At 39.8% G+C, this 23912-nt stretch overlaps 1 long non-coding RNA gene and 1 pseudogene across 2 annotated transcripts; both read left to right on the forward strand.

The window, feature by feature from the left end:
* Positions 1-2638: 2638 nt before the first annotated feature.
* On the forward strand, positions 2639-23912 carry LOC309615925. Its single transcript, XR_014237141.1, has 3 exons — positions 2639-2755; positions 3851-3980; positions 19321-23912. It is a non-coding gene; the product is annotated as an uncharacterized lncRNA (long non-coding RNA).
* On the forward strand, positions 10911-11792 carry LOC309615918 (peptidyl-prolyl cis-trans isomerase A pseudogene; annotated as a pseudogene). The gene has a single exon. The product of its transcript is annotated as a peptidyl-prolyl cis-trans isomerase A pseudogene (transcript).

Raw genomic sequence — 23912 nt, forward strand, 5'->3', positions numbered from 1 at the left:
CAGCCAAGAGAAGCCTAAGGAGACATGACCAAATGTAAAGTAAACGAAATGGGATTCTGGAACAGAGAAAGGACATTAGGGGAAAACTGAGGCAATCTGAATAAAGTATGGAATAGAGGAAACTGGGGGTGGGGTATACGGGAACTGTGTATTATCTTTGTAGTAGTTTGATAAATCTAAAGCTTCTAAATCTAAAGTTTAGAGCATCTTTATTCCTGTCCTGCTGCTAGCAATTATACTCCAATAAAGATGTAAAAATAAATAAAGTTTAGAGCAGAAGTTAGAGTGAAAGTTTAAAGTTTAGAGTGAAGGAAAAGAATCAGTATCACTATTATATATTTTCAATAAGTGGGAAAATCCCTGATGAGAAAATAAAGTGAAATTGCGGTTACATAATTTGGCATCCTAAGTTTATTCAGCCTCTCTCATTATTGGACCCCTCATTCTTCCCTGTCATTCAAGTAACAGCTAGCTCAAGAATACCACACATTCATTCCCTAGCCAGAACCTCATTTTTTCATGGGTGAAAAACACAATTTCTTTGGCTTAAATTTATTTCTAGACATTGAGATAGAAAGTGAGGCTACCAGGTTTCTGAAGCAAAGACAACTCTATGTCTAATGACAAATCAGACATGGGTCAGTATTCCGTTGATAATTGTAAGAATTAAGTTTTCTTGTGCGTAGAAACCTTCACTCTTGCTTTGGTTCCCGGCACTTAATTGTATACAGCTCCCTAACACTTCAATGCCGTTTTACTCCAGATTACAGAGCACAGCTGTTTCTAGTCTCTCTCCCTTTCTTTATTCTCCTTTTCTCCCTTGTGTAGGCTGCTCTTTCTCCTCTCTTGCCAGCTACCTGTTCGCATCCTTGTCGGCCACAGCTCAGTTCAGATCCTCAGTGGAACTTCTTTTGCATTTGGAGACATCATGACACTTCAGCATTTGAATATTTTCCAACTTCTGTCATATATGTTTTTCCTCCTCAGATTGTCAGCTCTTTGGAAGAAACACCACTTCTCAGATTGCCTTTGTATTCCTGCTCTTTTTGATTGATAAAGCAGATGTCAAAAATAACTTTACGGTGCTGTGTGAATTGGCTTAAGCCCTGCAGGGGTTGAATCAGTCTGATGTTCACCAAATTTCCTCTTCATGTTGCCCTGTTGATACAGCATTGGTGCTGGATTCTTGATAAGGTGTGTGACTGAAACTGTGATTATAAGGTGAGCAAGCAGATAATACCTTGTGAATTTTCAAACATTGTGAGTGAACTTTCAAAGGGAAAATTATTTTAGACGATTGCGCCTAACACACTTTCAAAGCTGCAAACAATTTATTTACTGATCATTAGCATACCATTAAATAAATATCTGCATTCAAACATAGTCTGACCAGTCTTTTGGTAAACAAGCTACCCTGTCTAGACAAAAATTGATGACACCAGCTTCCAGTTAGCCAGAAAACAATGATGTGATTTGACGTCAAGTTAGTAATGCTCCGAGTTTTAACTATCTTCAGTTACTTTTTATTCTCCCTTCCACTCCTTGCCCAAGTTATCTTATTTTCTGTTTTGCTTCATTTTGTTGCTTCATTCTTACGTTGCAGCTTGTGTTAAGTGCATGACTTCATGGCATCCAATTAGAGAATCCTTAGATAAGCATGACTTGGCCTGCCTACATAAAAATGTTCTTTAAAATCTAGCTAGATTCCTTTTCCTATCTGCAACTAAGCCCACCAGAGCTCTTTGGATTAACTCATGGGCCATAACATAACAAAACAGGGCTTTATTCCCCATTACTAAATCTGGTCTCTACTTTGAAGTTAACCAAATTCCATCTTTGGTTAGATTCTTTACTGCAGTCTTAAACTAATCAATAGGAGACCACCACCACCCCCTTTTTTTACTCATACCAGAGTTATCAGTGACAAAACCTGGCAATTAATACTTATTTAACAATGACTATTAAGAAAAAAAAAAAGCATAATAAATCACATGAGAGCTATGTGTGATTAGAAGAGTTTGCTACATGAAAACTCAGAATTTCCCTTTTTCTTTGTAAACCAGCAATCTTTATTTCACCTGTCACTCTCAGTGCTTCCCACCCCCATGAAAGCATTTGGGGATATAGAAATGGTAATATTCTTGAACATGAATGTAAAAGCTTAATGCTATTTGGCAACCAAAGACATTTGAATGATGATATATATATGAAAGGAATTGAATGGAAAACTAAGAAGCTCATACAGACGTCTAGGGAAAAAATGGTAGATTACATGCCTCTAATTTTGCAGCCTCCTAAAGCCCCACTAAAATGAAGAGCCTTTTTCCTTCAAGGCATAAAGCTATGAGGCGAAAAGGAAAACAGAAGTACCAACAAGCTTGTGGGAACCGGGAAAAGCTAGAGAGAAGAAGCAACAAGCTGAGCAGAACTGAAAAAAAGCTAAATCTGAAAGTAGTCGTGGAGAAAACTAGGAACAAACCTAATTCTAATCCCCACGAAAATCCCAAAAGATCTCAGGAATTTGTAGACTCAAGGACTTCTAAAAGTAGAGCCAAAATACAATTGTTAACAGTTTGTCTAAGAAGTTGCTAATTACCTAGTCCACCCCCCCTCCCCCCTCCCCCCTCCCCCGCCAATCCCGCAACCTCCCCCAAGCCGCCACCCACTCCATCATCAACACCATGAACAGGGCATAACAAGCTAGTGCCCTCCCCAGCAGAAGAATGGAGGTTTATCTGCTTATTCTCTGGAGAAGGTAAAGACAGAGGGTCTCTAAATTAGTAGACTACAGGCCCAGTTGTGGGGAGGAGTGCCAAACAGAAAATAGGAGAATTCAATAAATGTGCATGTTGGTTGTTGAACCAGTTCCTCTTCTCTTCTTTATTTGGTTCCCAGAATGCTGGAACCAAGCCTTTATCCTCCAGGCAGGAGGCTGGAAAATTCTTCAGAATGGACCAGCCCAAGAGGAAAGATCTAAATGTACTGAAAATCCCGAGTTCTCCAATGATATGGCCCAGCCAGATCACTCACAGAGAAACCCACAGATGGTTAGCCTCACGCATATACTCAGAGCTTCCAATTGTTGGTCCCTCACTATTAAATATTAATAAACAACCAAGAATTACCAGATATCTGTGGAAACGATTTAACATGAAAGAGATAAAACAAAGAAGAGCAACCTGGAGAAGAAAAAACTACGTGAGATAGGTCAAATATAAAAACAAAACAAAACTGTTATTAATAGCCTCAGAGATATACAAAAGATACCACAACTATGAAACAAACAGGATGCTTTGAACATGCAGAGCAAAAAATTAAAATTCAAAATATGAGAGCAGAAATGAAGGAATCAAAGGTAAACAGAAAAATGCAAAAAAGATAGAGTTCCAGTCTAAAAGAAGATAAGTAGAGTTCTATCATCTAACAATAAGTCCCAGAAAGAGAGACTAGAAAAACTGGGGGTAGGGAGAGACATTAAGAAAATAATTCAGGAAAATTCCTTAAAATCAAAAGACATGAATTTCAAGAGTAAAAGGCTTTGATGTCCTAACACACCAGTGTGAATAGATATACATCTGTATGAACTTTCAAAGCCTGGGACCAAAAATAAGTTCCTAAAACTTCCTGAGAGAAAATAAGTCATATATAAAGGAAGCTGAAATGCTTCAGACTTTTCATCGGTGACATTGGAATCTAGAAGATAGTGGAGAAATGCCTTTTGAATTCTGAAGTAAAATGATTTTTAATCTAGAATTTTATAACCAGCCATACTATCAGTCAAGTACAAGGGAAGAATAAGATATTTTTTGGACATGCAAGGTCTCAATTTTTTTACTCTTTTACCTTGCAGAAAGCTGCTGAAGTCTACACTTCACCAAAATGAGGGAGTAAACAAAGAAAGAGAAAGATATGGAATACTGAAAATTATCTGTGCATGGGACCCTGTGCAGATGAGAAGTGAAGGGGATCCTCTGGATAAGGTGAGAGAACAGGTAACCAGGCGGGACTGGAATCAATTAAAAATCTCTGGAAGATTCTTCTCCAAGATATGAAATTGATGGAATATTGGATACATCTGAAAGTCTTTCAAGGAGATTTAGACCAGAGGTTGACAAACCACAGCCTGAAGTCCAAATCCAACCTAAGGCGTAATTTTTTTCCTGCCTGTGAGCTACAGAGGTTTTCTTTCTTTCTTTTTTTTTTTTTTAATTATTATTTATTTTGTCTGTGCCGGGTCTTAGTTGCGTCATGCAGACTTCTTAGTTGAAGCATGTGGACTCTTAGTTGCAGCATGCATGCGGGATCTAGTTCCCTGACCAGGGACCAAACCTGGGCCCCCTTCACTGGGAGCGCAGAGTCTTATGCACTGGACCACCAGGGAAGTCCCTACAAAGGGTTTTTTACATTTTTAAAGGGTTGGATCAAAAAAATGTAGCACACTGTATGTGAACCAGAAAACCTAAAATATTTACCGTCTATCTCTTTTATAGAAAGAGTTTGCTGACCCCTGATTTAGACATCTGGCGAAGATTTGGGGGGTTTAATTAGAGATCTGTGTATAGAAAACCAAACGAACAGAAACTTACACACACACACACACACAATTATTGATTTCATGTAAAAGAAAAAGTTGTGCAACTGAAGAGATGGCAAAGCAAACGTGTTATGTAGAAGTAGGGAGGAGAACATTGAGTACTGGGCTGAAATAGTTGAATGTGGGTGTGTCTAGGGATGGGGTAATGGCGGAAAGAGGGAAGGTGGGATTATTGATTTTTCATTAAAAAAGCCTTGTAGAAGTATTTAACTTTTAAACAATTTAGCATTTAATTTGATAAAAATTCACGGGGGCAGAAGGAGGAAGGGGAGGTAAGGAGGACAGTAAGCACACAAGAAAGCACGAAATGTGTGCGCCATTGTTCCTTTGGAAACTGCCGGATAATTCTGAATGGTTGACTCTGTCCCTCCCCTGGCATCGAGCCCACCTTTGGTAGTTTGATGAGAGGAGGCTCAGTTTCTCACATGAAGGTCTGCACAAAAGACAAAAGAAAACTGAAGAAGTGTAGGTTTAGAAGGAGGTAGGTATAATAATATTTGGAGGTTCTTTATTATACAAAATGGTTGAAAGTAATTTGCATTGAGGTACTAATACTGGGGTGTATGGTTTGCAAAGTACAGAGATGTACAAGAAGATACTGTTATCTTGAAAAAAACAGCACAGGGAAAAATCATTTTTTCCATTTCTGAATTAATTGGGACAAAGTCAATGCTCAATAAATACACGTTGACTAAATCAAAGAATCTGTAAAAATACCTCATAAAGATGGAAGAAATCTTAGGTACATTAGACCAAGAAAATTAGGGTGATTTAAATCTGAGTAAAAGTGGTCATGAATTCTCACCAGAAATTATTAAAAAGCTATTGTTCTGTGTTACAGTCGCAACTGTCTTGAAAAAGTCTATTACTACATAATAAGATTCAAGGCTACGTCTGAAATATTTGAGACTTAAATGAACTTGCCTTGCTGAGTACATTAATTTCTTTTTTTTTTTAATTGAATTATAGTTTTTTAATTTTGTTTTTTTGCTACTCTGCGCAGTTTGCAGGATCTTAGTTCCCTGACCAGGGATTGAACCTGGGCCCCAGCAGTGAAAGCACTGAGTCCTAACCACTGGATCGCCAGGGAATTTCCAAACTATAGTTGATTTACAATGTTTCAGGTACATAGCAAAGTGATTCAGTTATATATAGATAGATATAGATGTATAGATAGATATATGTATAGATCTATCTATATATATTCTTTTTCAGATTCTTTTCCATTTTAGGTCATTACAAGATATTGAATATAGTCCCCTGTGCCATACAGTAGGTCCTTGTTGTTTATCTATTTTACATACAGTGGTGTGTATCTGTTAATCCCAAATTACCAATTTATCCCTCCCCCCCCTTTCCCCCTTTGGTAACCGTAAGTTTGTTTTATAGGTCTGTGAGTTTTGTACATAGGTTCATTTGTATCATTTTTTTTAGATTCCACATATAAGTGATATCATATGATATTTGTCTGGCTTACTTAATTTAGTGTGATAATCTCTAGGCCCATCCATGTTGCTGCAAAAAGCGTTATTTCATTCTTTTATATGGCTGAGTAATATTCCATTGTGTGTGTGTGTGTGTGTGTGTATGTATATATCTATATCTATATCTATATCTATATCTATATATATCTCTATATAGATATAGATATAGATATAGATATACCACATTGTCTTCATACATTCATCTGTCAATGGACATTTAGGCTGCTTCAGTACATTAATTTCTTTTTTTTTTGAATATTAGAATTTTATTTATTTTTTTATACAGCAGGTTCTTATTAGTTATCTATTTTATGCATATTAGTGTATATATGTCAATCCCAATCTCCCAATTCATCCCACCACCACGCCCCGCCACTTTCCCCCCTTGGTGTCCACTTGGGCAGCCAGCATCTTTGCCTCAGGTCTCCCTGGACAGAGAACTAACCAAGAGGAAAGTGATATTGCCTTCCTTTTTTGAAAAAGCAACTGTTTGTTTTCCATAACTACATCTCTATGAGTACTTTATGAGGTGCGGCCACCATGCCATGATTATAGGCAACAGAGAGTCAAAGAGAACACGATAAAACAGTGACCAGGAAAACGGAGTATTGTTGAAACAGGGAGGGGTCAATTTTTGGAAAGGGGTGGTCCAGATGAACCTGGTGTCAGGTGATCAGGCCTAATCTTATAAGTCTGGTGGGTCACAGCCAAAGAGTGTGATGAAAACCAGGCAGTGTATCAGATATAACCAACGCACACTGTGTGCCAGGGTTCTGTCCTGGGTCTTTTTTTACACGCATTACCTACCTTACTATAATCCTATAATGGGCTTATTATTACACCAATCTTATAGATGAGGAAAATAATGCTCAGGAAGAGTAAGTGGTTTATTTTTCTTCATGGAAACATAGCTGGTAAGAGACAGAGCTGGGTGTTCTGACTTCAACTCCTTGACTCTGAAATAACAAACCCATCTCAAGAGTCACGAGACTCATGTTAAGTCTAGGGCAGCCCATCAGAGTCAAGGAATTAGGGAAACTGGACTTGAGGTAACTTCAGTTCATCTAGAGGGCTTCCCAGTCTCCCTTTGGGGCAGGAGTCGCTCCAGGGTGCAGCATGCCTGGGCCTGTCAAGAGTAGTAGGTGAGTCCTGATAAGATAAAGCAAGTGGATTAATCTGCTTAGAGAGAAGCGCAGATTCTGACTGTGTCTTGAGGAATAGTGGAGGATCAGAGCTGCCATGTATAGGAACAGACCCCACAGCTTGGATGGGCCTTTAGGGAGTGTTTTGTCCACTGACTTGAGAAAACTATCCAAGCCAAATAATACAAGCCACTGTCGAAGCAGAACGACAAGTACATTCCTTGAGATTATACCTAAAGGGAAGACAAGAAGAAAGGAAAGTGGGGATGTTCCCAGGCCTTTGATCTTGTCTACCTGACACAGGCCTCTCCCCCGCCTCCCAGAGACTTCCTGAGGCAGGAAGTGGTGACATCACCCTGGGTTTGTCAGCCCTCTCCTGCTCTGAGTCACCAGGATTGCTGGCATAGTTCTCCATGAGATCTCCGAGGAGACAATTCACTCCCCTTGTAGGGGCTTGGCATCGTGCTGAGTGGCAAATCACTCGCGAACTGCCAGACTTCCATCCAGTGTGAGATTTCCTCCTTGAAGTGTCACTCAGGGTCCTTATAAAGCAATATCTTCTGACTTTTATTAACATTATCCTATAGTAACTAACTCTAAGTGGGGGGTGTTGGTTATCAAAATAGACAGTGGAATGAATTACAGTGAATTTTAACCATTCCCCCGTTGTGGAACGTCAATATGGTTTCCAATTATTTGTTATTCTAAACAATGTTAAAGAAAACATCTTTCTACATAAATGTGTGCCTGTGGATGAGTTTCTGTAGGATAGATCTCTAGATGTGGAACTGAGGGGTCATTTGATTTATTTGATTTATTTATTTTTTAATTAATTAATTTATTTATTTTTGGCTGCGTTGGGTCTTCGTTGCTGCGCATGGGCCTTCTGTAGTTGCGGTGAGCGGGGGCTACTCTTCGTTGCAGTGCGCGGGCTTCTCATTGCGGTGGCTTCTCTTGTTGTGGAACACAGCACCTAGGTGCGCGGGCTTCAGTAGTTGTGGCTTGCGGGCTCTAGAGCTCAGGCTCAGTAGTTGTGGTGCACGGGCTTAGTTGCTCCGTGGCATGTGGGATCTTCCCGGACCAGGGCTTGAACTGTGTCCCCTGCATTGGTAGGCAGATTCTTAACCACTGCGCCACCAGGAAAGCCCAGGGGTCATTTAATTTAAATAGAGGAAAAATAACATAAATATAAGTATTTATGTTGTTTTAAGTTACCTTATTTAAAGCCTTTTTATTATGGAGATTTGCAAACAAATATAAAATTAGAACGGTAGAATGAACGCCCACTACCCCTTTATGAACTCACAGCCACCCTTAATTTACTTTTTCCCCTGCCTTCCCTCCCCTTGATTATTTTGAAGCAAATCACAGACATTGTATCATTTCATTTGTAACTATTTCAGTATGCGTCACTTCAAGATGATTCTTTTAAAAAAACATAACCACAACACCATCTTTGTACCTCAAAAATGAATAATTTCTTAATATCATCCAGATATGTCATTTAAGATCTGAATAGGTTCTCAAAAATTGTCCTTCAAAAAAAAAAAAGAATATTTACCCTTCCACCAACAGTACTGCAGAATTCTGGAGGGAAAGGCAGTGTACAAGGGAAGGAACTTGCATTAGCCAATGTTGAAACGTGAAGAGCGACACCAAGAAATGACAATGTAGCAAGAGCGGAAGCTGAACCGGCCAGTGGTCTCTGAGCTCTCCTCATACATTCCACCCCCCACTAAAGAACACTCTTGAATAGCAGACGACATCAAAAGGCAGCTGTGCTTTTCTCAGAATAAAACAGCTGAGTTAAACAACCAAAACCAAACAGCTGTACTGCCTTTGGATTTAGTGTTACATTAAAATTAGATGTTTTCTTTCCCCCAGCCTTTTTTTTTTTTTTTTTTTTTTGCAGAAAGAAACAATTGAAGAGTTTTATTGTAGACATAAATGTTATGTTCAAATCACGGGCACACAGCCCACAGTAAAATGTTAGTTGTTATGGAAATTTGGCTGATAGCATTGTCACACATAAGTCTAGACCCTCTCTCTATTGTTTTCATTATTCAATACTACTTAATTATTTAGAATTTGCCTGTGTACAGTGAACACTATTTATGATCCAGAAGTGGAAGTTCACATGCAAATTTTTCAGGTATTTTATTTGTAAAAAATATGAAAATATTCCATGGAATTAAAACAACTTAAACTTGATTTTTAAACAAGGATTATTTCTTTCCTTTATAGAAAAGTTAATTATTATCTTAAAATCTAAACTAAATGGAACAATACAAGCAAAAAACAAAACACGGTCTTAATTCTTCCTTAAAATAAGCCTATAACCTTCCAAAGAATAAAGGTAATTTACATTACAAAATATGACTTGATTGTAGAAATATGGTTAAGCTGAAAAAAGAAAATAAAGATTCCTATGGTTCTACCATTTATTCTTCATCTATAACCTGGTATCCATGCTAGACACCAGTCAGAGGTAACTACCGGCCATTCATAAATCCATTTTGCAAAGTTAAGGGTTACACTGTACATTTTCATCTGTAGCCTGCTTTGTTTTCTACCTATGTCATGATAATTTTTCCATGTCATTAAATATTTTTCATGACATAATTAACGTAGTCCCACAAAAGTGTTTTTAACTTTTTTCTCTCCATGAGTACATTCTGGGAGTCAGACTCTCTAGAAGCAGAAAAGAGGAGACTGACTTGAAACCAACGCTTTTCAAATTATGTGTGATGAAGGACAGTTTTAAAAATTTCCAATCTTGGGAATTCCCTGGCAGTCCAGCGGTTACGACTTGGCGCTTTCACTGCTGGGACCTGGGTTCAGTTCCTAGTCAGGGAACTAAGATCCCACAAACCGAGCTGTGTGGCCAAAAATAAATAAGTAAATAAAAAGTAAAATTTCCAATCTATTATGGACTGACATTTTTAAAAATATAATAAAAATAAGAGAAATGAGACATTAATTTCAGAAACAATTTTCAAGAAAATATTTAAAATAGAAAAATATAAAAAAAAATATAAAAAAAAAATAGAAAAATAGAATAAATGTATACCAAGTACCAGCCTAAACTTTTTATTTTATTTATTTATTTATTTATTTGGTTGCAGGATCTTAGTTCCCCAACCAGAGGTCAAACCCACGACCCCGGCAGTGAAAGCACAGGCGTCCTAACCACAGGACCGCCAGGGAATTCCCACAAACCTTTTAATATTAGATGTGATAGATATCAAATTACTCTGTGAAATGGTTGTATAAATTTCAGAGTGTTTATTCTCAGTATTTTTTATTGATATTATCACAGGCCAGTGGCAGTTACATGGACTGTACTTTGATTACATTACTTTAGACCTTCCCAAGAACATTAAGTAAATACTTCTCTTCGTAAACAGTCAGGGGTGGAAAGGTTAAATAATAATTTTAATTTGCTATTTGGGAGTTGAGCCAACAGCCTTCAACTCTCCTTCACTTTCCACACACGGGCAGGCCCAGCAGGGTCCTCAGGATGTCTTGGTGGATGGTCACGGGAGTGTCATTCCTTGGGCTTTCCTTACCAACAGTCTTGTTCCCACATTCCTGAAAAAAGGTGTGTGCAAGAAACCTATCTTTCTATCTCTCCTCTACCGCAAGCTCCTTTAAGAATGATCCCAGCGGGATTCCCTGGTGGCGCAGTGGTTGAGAATCTGCCTGCCAATGCAGGGGACACGGGTTCGAGCCCTGGTCTGGGAAGATCCCACGTGCCGCGGAGCAACTGGGCTCGTGAGCCACAACTACTGAGCCTGCGCGTCTGGAGCCTGTGCTCCGCAACAAGAGAGGCCGCGATAGTGAGAGGCCCGCGCAGCGCTATGAAGAGTGGCCCCCGCTTGCCGCAACTAGAGAAAGCCCTCGCACAGAAACGAAGACCCAACACAAGCCATAAATAAATAAATAAATAAATAAAAATTAAAAAAAAATTGTTTAAAGAAAAAAAAAAAAAGAATGATCGCAGCTTTGCAGACGCCGCCACCCCAGAACCTCCCTCGCTGCCCAACCATGGTCAACCCTACCGTGTTCTTTGACATCGCCTTCGACGGTGAGCCCTTGGGCCGTGTCTCCTTCGAGCTGTTTGCAGACAAAGTTCCAAAGACAGCAGAAAACTTTCGTGCTCTGAGCACTGGGGAGAAAGGCTTTGGTTATAAAAGGTTCCTGCTTTCACAGAATAATTCCGGGATTTATGTGCCAGGGTGGTGACGTCACACACCATAATGGCACTGGTGGCAAGTCCATCTATGGGGAGAAATTTGGTGATGAGAATTTCCTTCTGAAGCATACGGGTCCTGGCATCTTGTCCATGGCAAATGCTGGCCCCAACACAAACGGTTCCCAGTTTTTCATCTGCACTGCCAAGACTGAGTGGTTGGAGGGCAAGCATGTGGTCTTTGGCAAGGTGAAAGAGGGCATGAATATTGTGGAAGCCATGGAGCGCTTTGGGTCCAGGAATGGCAAGACCGGCAAGAAGATCACCATTGCTGACTGTGGACAAATCTAATAATAAATTTGACTTGTGTTTTATCTTAACCACCAGAACATTCCTTCTGTAGCTCAGGAGAGCACCCCTTCATCCCCATCTGCTTGAAATATCCTATAATCTTTGTGCTCTCATTGCACTTCTTTGGGTTCCATATTTTCCTTATTCCCCTCCAAGTTTAGCTGAATTGTAAAGTTAAGTTTATGGTTATGAAATAAAAACTAAACAACCAACAACAACAAAAAAAAGAATGATCCCAAACTGCTCTCTGAATGAGCCAACCAATAAAGTGGCCCACGTAGCTCTTGCTTTTGTTATGATTGATTCTTTTTAAGCAGCTTTATTGAGGTGTAATTGATATACAGTGAACTGCACATATTTAAAGCATACAATTTGATGTGTTGACATATATATACCTACTATATATATATATAAATATGTATACACACCTGTGAAACCATCTCCACCATCAAGATAGTGAATATATTCATCACCCTAAAGTCTTTTCATGCCCCATTAACATTCTTTCCTCTGCCACTCCTGCCCCCTCCCCTCTCCCAGGCAAACACAGATCTGCTTTCTGTCAGTATTATCTACTTTGCACTTTTTAAAACATAAATTTATTTATTTATTTATATTTTTGGCTGCGTTGGGTCTTCATTGCTGCACACAGGCTTTCTCTAGTTGCGGCGAGCGAGGGCTACTCTTTGTTGCGGTGCGCGGGCTTCTCATTGGAGTGGCTTCTCTTGTTGTGGAGCACGGGCTCTAGGCACGTGGGCTTCAGTAGCTGTGGTGCACGGCTTCAGTAGTTGTGGCTTGCAGGCTCTAGAGCGCAGGCTCAGTAGTTGTGGTGCACGGGCTTAGTTGCTCCGCAGCATGTAGGATCTTCCTGGACCAAGGCTCGAACTTGTGTCGCCTGCATTGGCAGGTGGATTCTTAACCACTGTGCCACCAGGGAAGTCCCTACTTTGCATGTTTAAGAGTTTTATATAAATGAAACCATACTGTATGTACTCATTTTTGTCTAGCTTCTTTGAATTATTTTGGATATATATATTATATAATTATTTTGAGATTCATTCCTGTTGTGTGTATGAACATTTCATTCCTTTTATTGCCAAGTAGTATCCCATTGTGTGGATAGAGCATGGTTTGTTTATCCACTCACCTGTTGAAAGATATTTGGTTGGTTCCAGTGGTGTATGTCAGTTGTATCTCAATAAAACTGGAAGAAAAAAATAATTTTTTTTCTTATTATTGTGCTGAGGTCTTTTTAAAAATAATTAATTAATTAACTAACTAACTAGGTTGCATCAGGGCTTAGTTGCAGCAGGCGGGCTCCTTTGTTGTGGCATGTGAACTCTTAGTTGCGGCATGCATGTGGGATCTAGTTCCCTGACCAGGGATCGAACAGGCCCCCTGCATTGGGAGCGTGGAGTCTTATCCACTGTGCCACCAGGGAAGTCCCTGCTGAGGTCTTAATATAGTCTAATGCAAGTCCTTTCTCAGATATATGCATTGCAAGTTTTTCTCTCAGTCAGTGCCTGCTCTAGTCACAAAGTCTCCCCTCTGTGTATGTGTTTTTCCTAATCTTATAAGGACACCAGTCATGTTGAATTTGGGGTCACCCTAATGACTTCAGTTAACCTTGATTACATCTTTAAAGACCCTGTCTCCAGGTATAGTCCCCTTCTGAGGTACTGAGAGTTAGGAATTCAATATATGAATTTTGGAGGGATACAATTGATCCCATAACAGCCATCTAACTGAAAGGCGAAACTATTCAGAATTCAGAAGGACTATATTTCTAATCCATTCAACACTGGAAACTCAATGGAAGATTCTTCAAGTGAATTTCAAGTAATGATGTCATATTATTTGTGGAACATGAATTCTCTCTAGCAGTTCAAATTGCATGACATTGGCCATATCTACCTCACCAATGGATGAGCTTTCCCAGAAGAAAGACCTCTTTGTGAATCGTGAGTCATTCTCTCCTTTTGTTAGCTGCTGAGCTCTGAAAGAAGTGAAGCAACACCTTTCCAGGTGTAAAATAGAGATAATAACAGTATTTGCCTTAAAAGGTTATTGTGAGGAAGCAAAGAGATAATTCACATAAACCCCTTAGAACAGTGCCTAGCACTTAGTCAGGGCTTAAAATGTTAGCTATTGTTATTTATTCATCAAATACAGGCTGAATTCTGGCTTCATACTAAGCGCTGTGCACAGTGTTGCCGCAGAGTTGAAGATAAATCAGTCATGGATACAGCATCAAGTAAATGATTAATCTATTCGTAGTATTAGTAACTACCAGTTATTGAGGGCCTTCTGAGGGTCAACTTCTATGCTGGTGCCTTATATTGATTATTTCATTTACACTTCAAAAATATCTTGCAAAATAGGTCTTACTTGTTCCATTTTATAGATGAGGAAACTGAAACTCCTTGGGGTAACTAAAGCCCTATAAATCAGCTTTGTAGTCATGGGCGTGAGCTTTACACCAGAGCTGTCTGATGCCTAAGTTCTGCTCCTTTCTCTGTGAGCTTGTGGTCACAGAAGAGACACTGCACATGTATCAAGAAATATACCGCAGGGAAAAAGTGCTATGTGCCTTAAGAGTGATATTGATTGTTATAGGCATTCGAACAGGAAGAGAGATTTCCCTTTGGGATTTTAGGGAAAACCCGTGGGAGAGAAATAATTTGGGCCGAATTGGCACGTGTGGAATTGGCAGGGTTGGGGGATGGCAGCATTCCTGGATATAAGAACAAAACCATACAACAGGAAATTGTGGTTTTTAAATGAGGAACAAGAGGGTGTTTGGTTTGACTAGAATTATGTGGAAAACCCTCATCAGCTCCAGCTTGAACTACTGCCCCTTTGTTCTCCCTCTAACTCTCCCTCTGTCTCATCCTTCTTTGCACTTGGTCCCTATATCTTGTCCACATTACTGGGAGATGGATGATCTTTCTAAATCTGATCATGTTGTTCCCCTGCACGAAATTCTCCAGTGTCTCCCCATCACCAACAGAAGTATCTAAACTTTAGAGCCATGATGATGTGTCTCCAACCTACTGCCTGGTCACACCCCCTTACGTTTCCCCATCTTGCAGTATGGCCTGCAGTACTGAACCCCCAACTAAAAGTTGGGAGGAACTGCCACATTCCCTGACACTGCCCTGGTCTTCACACATGCTGTTTTGCTTTTTCCTCTCTTATCCTCCTGGAAAATTCTACTTTCATTCTTTGGTTTCAGCTCTTAAAAAAATGCCTTCCTTGAAGCCTTTCCAGATTCTCCTCCATCCCCTCTCCCGAAACTTGACTCATCTTTTTAAGGACCCACTACATTTGGTGTGTGATCATCCAATGATTATTTTATTATGATGATTATGTTACTTAGATATTTTTCCATTTTTTACCTTTTTGAAGGCAAAAGCTGTCTTACTTTCTCTTTTGCATTCTCAAGCCTCAATAAGTAGCAAGAGTACAATGAATACTCCTTGAATAAATGAATGAATGAATGCATGAATGAATACCGGGGCTATATTAGCAAGGAATATTGAGGTTATATCTTTGGGGATCTAGATGGTAAGTTTAAGTGATTCAGTTCTTTTATTCGTTTTATTTTGTTCTGCACAGGGAGCCAGGGACCATTTTTGAACCAGGGTGATTAATCATGGGTTAGTATGTAAAGCTATAGGAAAGGCCAGAGTCAGGGAGACCAGGAGGCTATTATAGACATGTGGGAATTGGGGTAGTATTAGAAAATATTTCACTTCACCTCTTTGACCAAAGAAAATGTTACTGGGAAATGAAGTGAACTTTTCATTTAGTAAACTTTTTCTCAAAATCCCAGAGGCTAAATAAGAAATTCTTATCTGCTCCATTACCATGTTCTTCTGCAAAATGAGATTGCAATGGATGAGTGTTAATTCCTTGTGGCTGATATCAGAGGTTCTCACTTTGTCGTGCTCCTTCAGGGCAGGGACCACGCATGGAGATCCTTGAACCCCTGGCACCTTGAACAGAACTTGGCAAATGGGTGCTCAATACCCATTTGTTGGAAAAAAAAAAAAAAAGCCTTCCAGGGTTGTCATGTTCAAGTTAATGGCTCTGCTGTTATTGATCTCATGTTCTTAAACCCTCTCTGGTCCTCTCCATTCAGATAAAAAAACCTCTTTCTGATGCTTATACTTTGATAGTGTCGTTTCTCCAGCCTCTGTTAAGCCTCTTTGTCTCACCAAATCCAAATCATATTTATATTCTTTCAACCAAGAAAGCTCATTAGCTTTTCCCAGCAGAGTTCAACTCCCTATCTTCTTCCACTAGCTTCTGACTGCTCTACTGAAAACCACTTCGATTCAGTGGCCAAAAGTTAAATGAGGCTCTCGAAACCTTCTCACTGGCCGGCTGTGGGTCCCTAGAGGAGGTAAAGTCTTGGTTTTTTTTTAGTGAATCTAGCCCTAGTTCCCTGGTTCCTATATCTGGCTGAATGTCATGATCAGGGAAACTAGTTAAACATCTACATTCTTGATGCAATTCCAATGTCACTGACTCAGAATTTGAGGTGGCTTGGGGCTGAGGACCACAGGAGGCCCAGGAATCTGAATCTGAAATGTCCAGGCGATTCTGACATTCAGACGGGTAGTCGAAACCCTTGGTGTAAATCTCTTCCCAGGTAAGCCAAAGGGCCAGGGAAAAGGATATGGTGGCAACTGGGGGAGGGAAAGAAAGACCCACAGTCTAGGTCTGACTCTGCTCTTTAGGGTTACCTATGCACTTTTAATTTTATGTTTATAGTCTATGTTTTCTTTCATGCTTTTCAAGGTTAACAGGTAGATGGAATCTGGAGGCCCTGGGACTTGCTACTACATCTATTACAAGCAGGAATTTCCAAGGAGACTAACAGACCTGAATTCTTTTATCTCGCAGTCCTAGAATTGCTAGGAATCTTAAAGGTCATTGAGTGGGACATGTACATTTTGAAGACTGCCTTAGCTCTCCAAAGGACAGGCAATGACATCAAGATTAGTGATGCGCATAATTCTGGCGAGCAACCCTAGTCAGGCTTTACGGGAGGCTTCCTGCCCCCAGCATTGCTAGCGGAGAGAACAGGAGACCCAGAGGAAAGGCTGACGGGGGGTGGGGGTGGGGGGGGGGGGTGGGGGGGCACCTGGATGGTTGCCTTCAGGAAAATGAAGGGAGATAGGATTGTATAGGAGCGGAGTGGGTGGAACGGTATGGGTAGGAGTGATGGTTCAGTGTCTTCCAACAGAAAGGAATTTATTTACTCACTCCCCAAACGTTTATTAGTTATCTACTTGGAGGCTGAGCTGACACTAGACAGAGCTCCTGCCCTCAAAGGGCTCTCAATCTAGTGGGATAGACAGATACATATCACAATGGAGAGTGATAAGTCCAACAATGGAGGCAGATACTAGGAGTGAATGTAAGAATCTGCTAAAATACTACAGCCCACATTCCTCTTTCCTGCTCTCTTTTTTTTTTTTAATTTATTTTTGGCTGCGTTGGGTCCTCGTTGCTGCGCGTGGGCTTTCTCTAGTTGTGTCGACGGGCTTCTCATTGCAGTGGCTTCTCTTGTTGCGGAGCACGGGCTCTAGGCACGCAGGGTTCAGTAGTTGTGGCACACGGGCTTAGTTGCTCCGCGGCATGTGGGATCTTCCTGGACCAGGGCTCAAACCCGTGTCCCCTGCGTTGGCAGGCGGATTCTTAACCACTGAACCACCAGGGAAGCCCATTCCTGCTCTGTTTTTTTTTTTTTTTTTTTAATAAATTTATTTATTTATTTATTTAGGCTGCGTTGGGTCTTTGTTGCTGCGTGGGGCTTTCTCTAGTTGTGGTGAGCAGAGGCTACTCTTCGTTGTACGTTGCAGAGCACGGCCTCTAGGCACGCCGGCTTCAGTAGTTGTGGCGCACGGGCTTACTTGCTCCGCGCCATGTGGGATCTTTTGGACCAGGGCTCGAACCCGTGTCCCCTGCATTGAAAGTTCTCACCAACTTTCTTTTGTGTTTCTTTAAAAACATAAATATTTTTCTCTAGGGATGATGTGACAAATGAATACACTTCTCCTCATCTCCCCCCTTCCTGTAATTACGAGGCTTTTGTTGGGTGCTATGGACCAAAGGTAATTTATTGGTGTGATATAAAATGGCAACTGTGTGGCCGTAGATTTTAAGATGTTTAGGGATGGGTTGGCTAGAAGCAAAAAATGAAGAAGCAGATTGAAGGGGCCCCAGATTGATATGAAGGCAGGGAGGTGCAGGAAAAGGAAGAGGAATTAAATTGGAGCCTGAGAAAGAAAAAAAAAAAAAATTCAAACATAGAAATGGCTGCAATTAGAAAATATCAGGCAGTATAGTTTAAACCTGTATCGTGGAAGATAACCATTCAAAATGTATTATTTTACTGAGTAGTAAAGGGTGAAATGTGTCCTAACCTTTTTTTTTTATTTTTTTTAAAGATTTATTTATTGATTGATTGGTATGTTGGGTCTTCGTTTCTGTGCTAGGGCTTCCTGTAGTTGCGGCAAGCGGGGGCTACTCTTCATCGCGGTGCGCGGGCCTCTCACTATCGCGGCCTCTCTTGTTGCGGAGCACAGGCTCCAGACGCGCAGGCTCAGTAGTTGTGGCTCACGGGCCTAGTTGCTCCGCGGCATGTGGGATCCTCCCAGACCAGGGCGCGAACCCGTGTCCCCTGCATTGGCAGGCAGGTTCTCAACCACTGCGCCACCAGGGAAGCCCTGTGTCCTAACCTTTTAATAAAGAGCCACATGAATCAGAAGTGCTGCAGGAAATTTCAAGGATACCAGGGAAGATATTACAATAATCTACTGTCACAATAGTTAGCTTAATTGAAAATTGATAATCAAATCGATATAGTCAGTAGTAAAGTTACCCTGAATGATATCCGATGCTTAAAATTACTATAATACTATAATTTAGTTAGTTAATGACAACTTCAAACACAATTTAAATAATAAACTGTTTCAAAGAAAATTGAAACAATGGTGCTAGATTATATAAAGTTCTTACTGCAGTGGAATCCTAAATTGTTTTATGTAGCTTTTCATTTTTAACAACTAGGTTGAATCTGTGTTACACAGATTTAGTTATTAATAGATATCTTATAATTTCAGGCCTCTCCACGGAAGTCAGTGTTTCCTTTTTATTTCTTTCTGCTCCTGCTGCAAGACAAGCACCCACTAGGCATTCAGAAAATATTTGTTTATTGATGAAAACCTTGAGTAGATAGGCATAGACTCAGAGTTCATAATTTTGATCTGTTGTGAAATAGAATAAACAAAATGTGGATTCCATAGTCTATAGTCATTTAAACCCATAATATTTTTTTCTAAGGATCAGGAAAGTACCTGCACTTTCTGGACAGATTTCTTCCAATAAAATTGAGATCTAAATTCAATCTGCTTATTCAGAGTTCAGTTCCAATACTTAGAGTATTGGAAGGTCGGTCTAGAATTCAGTATTCACTCCAAGTGGACTTTCAGCCTAAGGAGATGAATAATGGCCTCAATTTTTCTACCCCTTTCTGTGTTGCAGGAATCAGTCACCTGGACTCTGCAGCGTGGCCTGGTTGCCATGGGCAGACTTGTGAGCTGGGACTGTTTTGCATACAAAGGAGAGCACCTGTGATGGTACATATTGAAAATTCAATTGCAGGTGTATTTGCAAATTGGATTTTGAGGGGGAAGTTTAAGCAAATCCTTTTGAAAGCGAATCCCTCCAAGATGTGAGTAATGAAGAAATAAAAGAAAAGTGACAATCAAAAACCTATTAAAATCTAGTTTCCAGAGAAGACTCTGACTGTCTAATGACATTTGTGCTTTCATAGCTAGACATTTAACAGTCTTTTTGTGTCAGTTGCTTCCTTTATAAATGCCACGTGACAGATTTTTCAGTTCTCTCTGTTTCTAAGACCCTAATCCCCACCACTCTTAGATGCTTGAAATGAGCTGGTGACGCTGAGAGACGAGGTACTCTGTGCCTCTGGATTTCTCTACAGGAACAAATAATGACGCCTCAAGCACCAATATATGAAATCAATCACTTGTCCAGTCCACTCATCCCGTTGATTTTTTTTCTCTTTATTCAGTCCTCAAAATCTATTATTATGAAAACAAACAAACAAACAAACCAGCTGTTTAAAAACTTTAGATTTTGGGGGTAGCAATGGACTCATGTGTCTAAACTAGAGGAAGAAATTATTCTCACCTGATGATACTTTTCGTTTGCATTCTCGTCTGCCTCCCCAATGTTTTGCTTTTATTAAAAAGCCATTGCGCTTCCCCCCTTCCAAGATTTTTAGCCTAACTGTTTAATTTTGCACCTGAACTCTATTTGCTACTGCTGCCATCCCCCTCAAAATGGTTGAGAAGGAAGGAGTGGCGATGACGAATCAGAAGCAATAGAAACCTAGATCTGACATTTTGGTCATATTATAAGTTGTGATAAGAGCAATGGATGATGAGCTTTTCACTGTGACCCTTTCACTCTCTAATTGACATTGGTTATTTGGGAGGGCGGCTGCAGGAATGGCTGTCTCAGGACCCAAATCTCTCCCTTTCCCTGCATGGAAAATATAATTCTAATTAGGAAAAGAAGATGGAATTATCGAGTTTTATTACATCGACTGCTTTTTTTTTTTTTAACTTTTTATTTTATATTGGGGTATAGCTGATTATCAATGTTGTGACAGTTTCAGATGCACAGCAAAGCGACTCAGCCATACATATACATGTATCTATTCTCTCCCAAACGACATCAGCTGCTTTGTAAGATAATCTTGGATGGGTTGAGTACGAATGTAGTTAAGGTAAAGCAGCATTCACATTTTATTTGATCTCTGTTAGATTCTATGAATTGTGGCCCTGGAACCTGTTAAACATAAATTCCATACAGAGAAATGTTTTCTGAAAGCAAAACTTGATGTTTGCAAAACTTATAGGCTCATGGGTTTCTGATTGGGAGAGTGCACACAGACCCCTCCAAAGTAAATACATACATTCTAAATTTACCTGAGTGCTTTGAGCAGCTCTTAACATCATATGACAAGGAGAACATTTGTTAATCAGAAAAATTACAACCTATTCATACTTATTGTTTGATTATTTCTTTGCTGACCTCTGAGGTCCCATTGTTGATTGAATTAGGTATAGTAACTCATATTTATTTTAGCAACTAGCTATTATGAATGCAAACTCTTCTTATCACCAGATGATTGATAGGCACATTAAGAAGTTGTTCAACAGGTTGCTTGGTTTGAAGAAATGCTTAAATCCTGATAGGTTACTTTTTTTTTTTTTTTAATCAGGGAGGAGTGGGAATTAGCACAGATAAGCCCATGGTAACAACAATTTTATTTTCAAAGTGGAATGTTATTACTTAAAAAAATTTAACTCTTTTAAGCAGTAGATGCTGTCAGTCCCTTTTATAGATTTAAATGTATGAGATGTTGGTAGGCTGAAAACATTCGGAAATAAATGGTTTTTCTAGTGTTTGGCTGGAGAAGGTGTGCTATGAGGAAAATTGTCAAGCGATGAATTGTCAAGCGGTGGTGAAGTATCTGTTGATACTAATCATCTGAATTCTTTTTCTTTTTTTAAAAAAAGGATTATTCTTTCTGTTTTGTTTAGTCATTGCATAAAGGCTTCATTTTGTAGAGACTTTCAGGCGCTTAAAATAAGTGAGGATCACAAATGCCTAACATTTTTTTGCTGTTGGTAAAGTATTGTTTTGATTCTTCTTTAAACGGAAACATAAGCACAAAGGAGTCAGGTCAATTGCTCTTGGCTATCTGATAGGTAGTAATGAGGTTCAAGTTTGTACGTATTCATCTTTAATCTAGTCTTTCTTTGGTGAACAGTATGGCTTAGTCATACTGGCTGTCATTTTGTCTCCTTATAATATCTCTTCCTGAGGACACAGGCATTGTGCTGGTAAGCACCAGAGAAAGGCCTAAGTATGAGCATAATGGGTGAGTCAAAATAAAAGGCTGAATATTTCTTCTTGAATGGAAGATGAACGATGTTGCTAGAAAATTCTGTTGTGTGATGCCTCAACTTTGAAAAAGTGACCTAAATTTCTAATGGTGGATATAGAATTAGTTGGATTACTGTACCATTTTATACCAACTTTATGAGGGCAGATACTAGGAAATACAATGCTACGTACAATTATATGAAGGGCAATTTTGAAATAAAAAACTACCAAAGGAATATGAAGATTGGTGACATGGAGTTTCTGAAGTGGAAACTGGCCTGGTGTCATCTGGTCAGGATTTGCTGGCTCTCTGATGGGGGTCTCTGCTCTAGGACACTGTGAGCATTTTATCTATTGGCATATTCACGGGTGATGTGGAGAGTGGCAAAACAGCAGGGTGTCTCATTATTAAACAAATCACAGGTTCAAATCTCCCTCCCCCTCCTCCACGCGTTTCCTTGGAGACACTGTTCCTTGTCAATTTCCTGAATCGCATTAATATTAAACTATGACTTTGAATCAGGAAGAATGTGAGGTATCTGAAGAGTAGTATTTATATCTTCCATGTGACATTTGCATCACATTGATAAATGTTGAAAACCTTCTTGAGAACACTGAAAAAATAAGGAAATAGAGTTCAAAATAAAGTATAGAACTTGTTAGACTAGTTTCTGTTTAAAACTTGGTGGATTATACCTCTTTGTTTTAAACCATTAGAACAGCAATGATTAAATATCAGATTCCGTAAAGAGTCGCTCGCTCCCTTTGGAAAGTTTTGATTAAAGCCGTGTATTTATTAAAGTATTCTAGCCACACATCTTTCCTTCAAGATGTTTTTCCCACTTCTGCTGTTTTATTACATGATGGTTATTGAAAGGTTAGATGTCATTTACTTTCCCAAGGTTTATTTTTATATCATAAATCGTACTTAAAAAAAATTTTAATACATCATGAGAAGCAGCGTGGGCTGTTCAAACTGGATGTCAGGAGACCTGGGTTCTACTCTCCATGTGACTTTGGGTAAGTCAACGAATTTAGACGCGTCTCAGTCTCTCTGGCTGCATAATTAGTTAATTAGTTAATGTTTGCAAGCCACTCTGAGCTCCTTTGATAAAATACAAAGCACCATTATTTATGACAATAATAATAGTGTCGTGGACCTGTAGGCTCCCTTTCATCCAAGGATCCCAAAGTACTTTACCTCTGGGATTGTAACTTTACAGAGGGTTACTGTCTCTTGGCTGCCTCTCCTTGAAGAAACAGATGGTAAAAAGCCGTCTGGGTTTTCACTGGAGAGTAATTAAGTCTCCCACCAACTCCTGCGTCATTTGCATAAACTTCCCAGGACAGAAAAGCAGCTCCCAAAGAGAGCGGAGTCTGACTCCTCATCCCTCGTCACTATTTATAAACAAGTCACCGGGGATTTGGAATTTGGAATCTCAACTCCTACATCTATACTTTGAGAATTTGGTAAAGCATGGGAATATTTAGACAGCAGGTGAATTCCGTTCAACGAAAATATAAATGTAGCAAGTGTGGGTTACCTGAAGGTCTTTCAGGTTGTGTGTACCAGTTATGGACGAGTCCTGTGATCCCTCCTTGGCAGTCTGGTTAGGCTAACTTCAGTTACTTGGCAAAGATGAATGAGGTCCTAACTCTTGTGCATGTCTGGGGTTATTAAGAAGAAAAGTGTACGATGTGGTCCCTGCCCTCAAGTTGTTTACAACCTGTTTGAGAAGATGAAACTAAGAAGCAGGAAACAATTAGTGGACCATGGAAGACAGCATATAATTAAAGGCTAAATTGTGTGGAGCAGACCACAGGAAGTAGAGGGGAGGGAGCCATCAATATGGACCAGTGTAGTTCAGGGAAGATTTACCAAGAGGTGAATTTAAAGGAGCGTGTTTTCCCAAGAACCAGTATCACAGAAGCAGTGTATGGACAGCAGGTGCCTGTGTTAGGAGACAGGGCAGATGGAGGAGACTCTTTACTTTTCCCAGGGAACCCAGGGCTTTGGTGGCAAGCAGTGGGGAGGGAAGCTCCCAGGGTACGGGGAACTTTCAAAGGCAGGCAGAGGAGTTTGGAAGTAATTTAATTCACCTAAAAAAAAAAAAAAAAAAAAAAAGACTTCAGAACACAGGGAACTGATAAAA

Source organism: Balaenoptera borealis (assembly GCF_965194805.1).
Source record: "Balaenoptera borealis genome assembly, chromosome: 18".
NCBI lineage: Eukaryota > Metazoa > Chordata > Mammalia > Artiodactyla > Balaenopteridae > Balaenoptera > Balaenoptera borealis.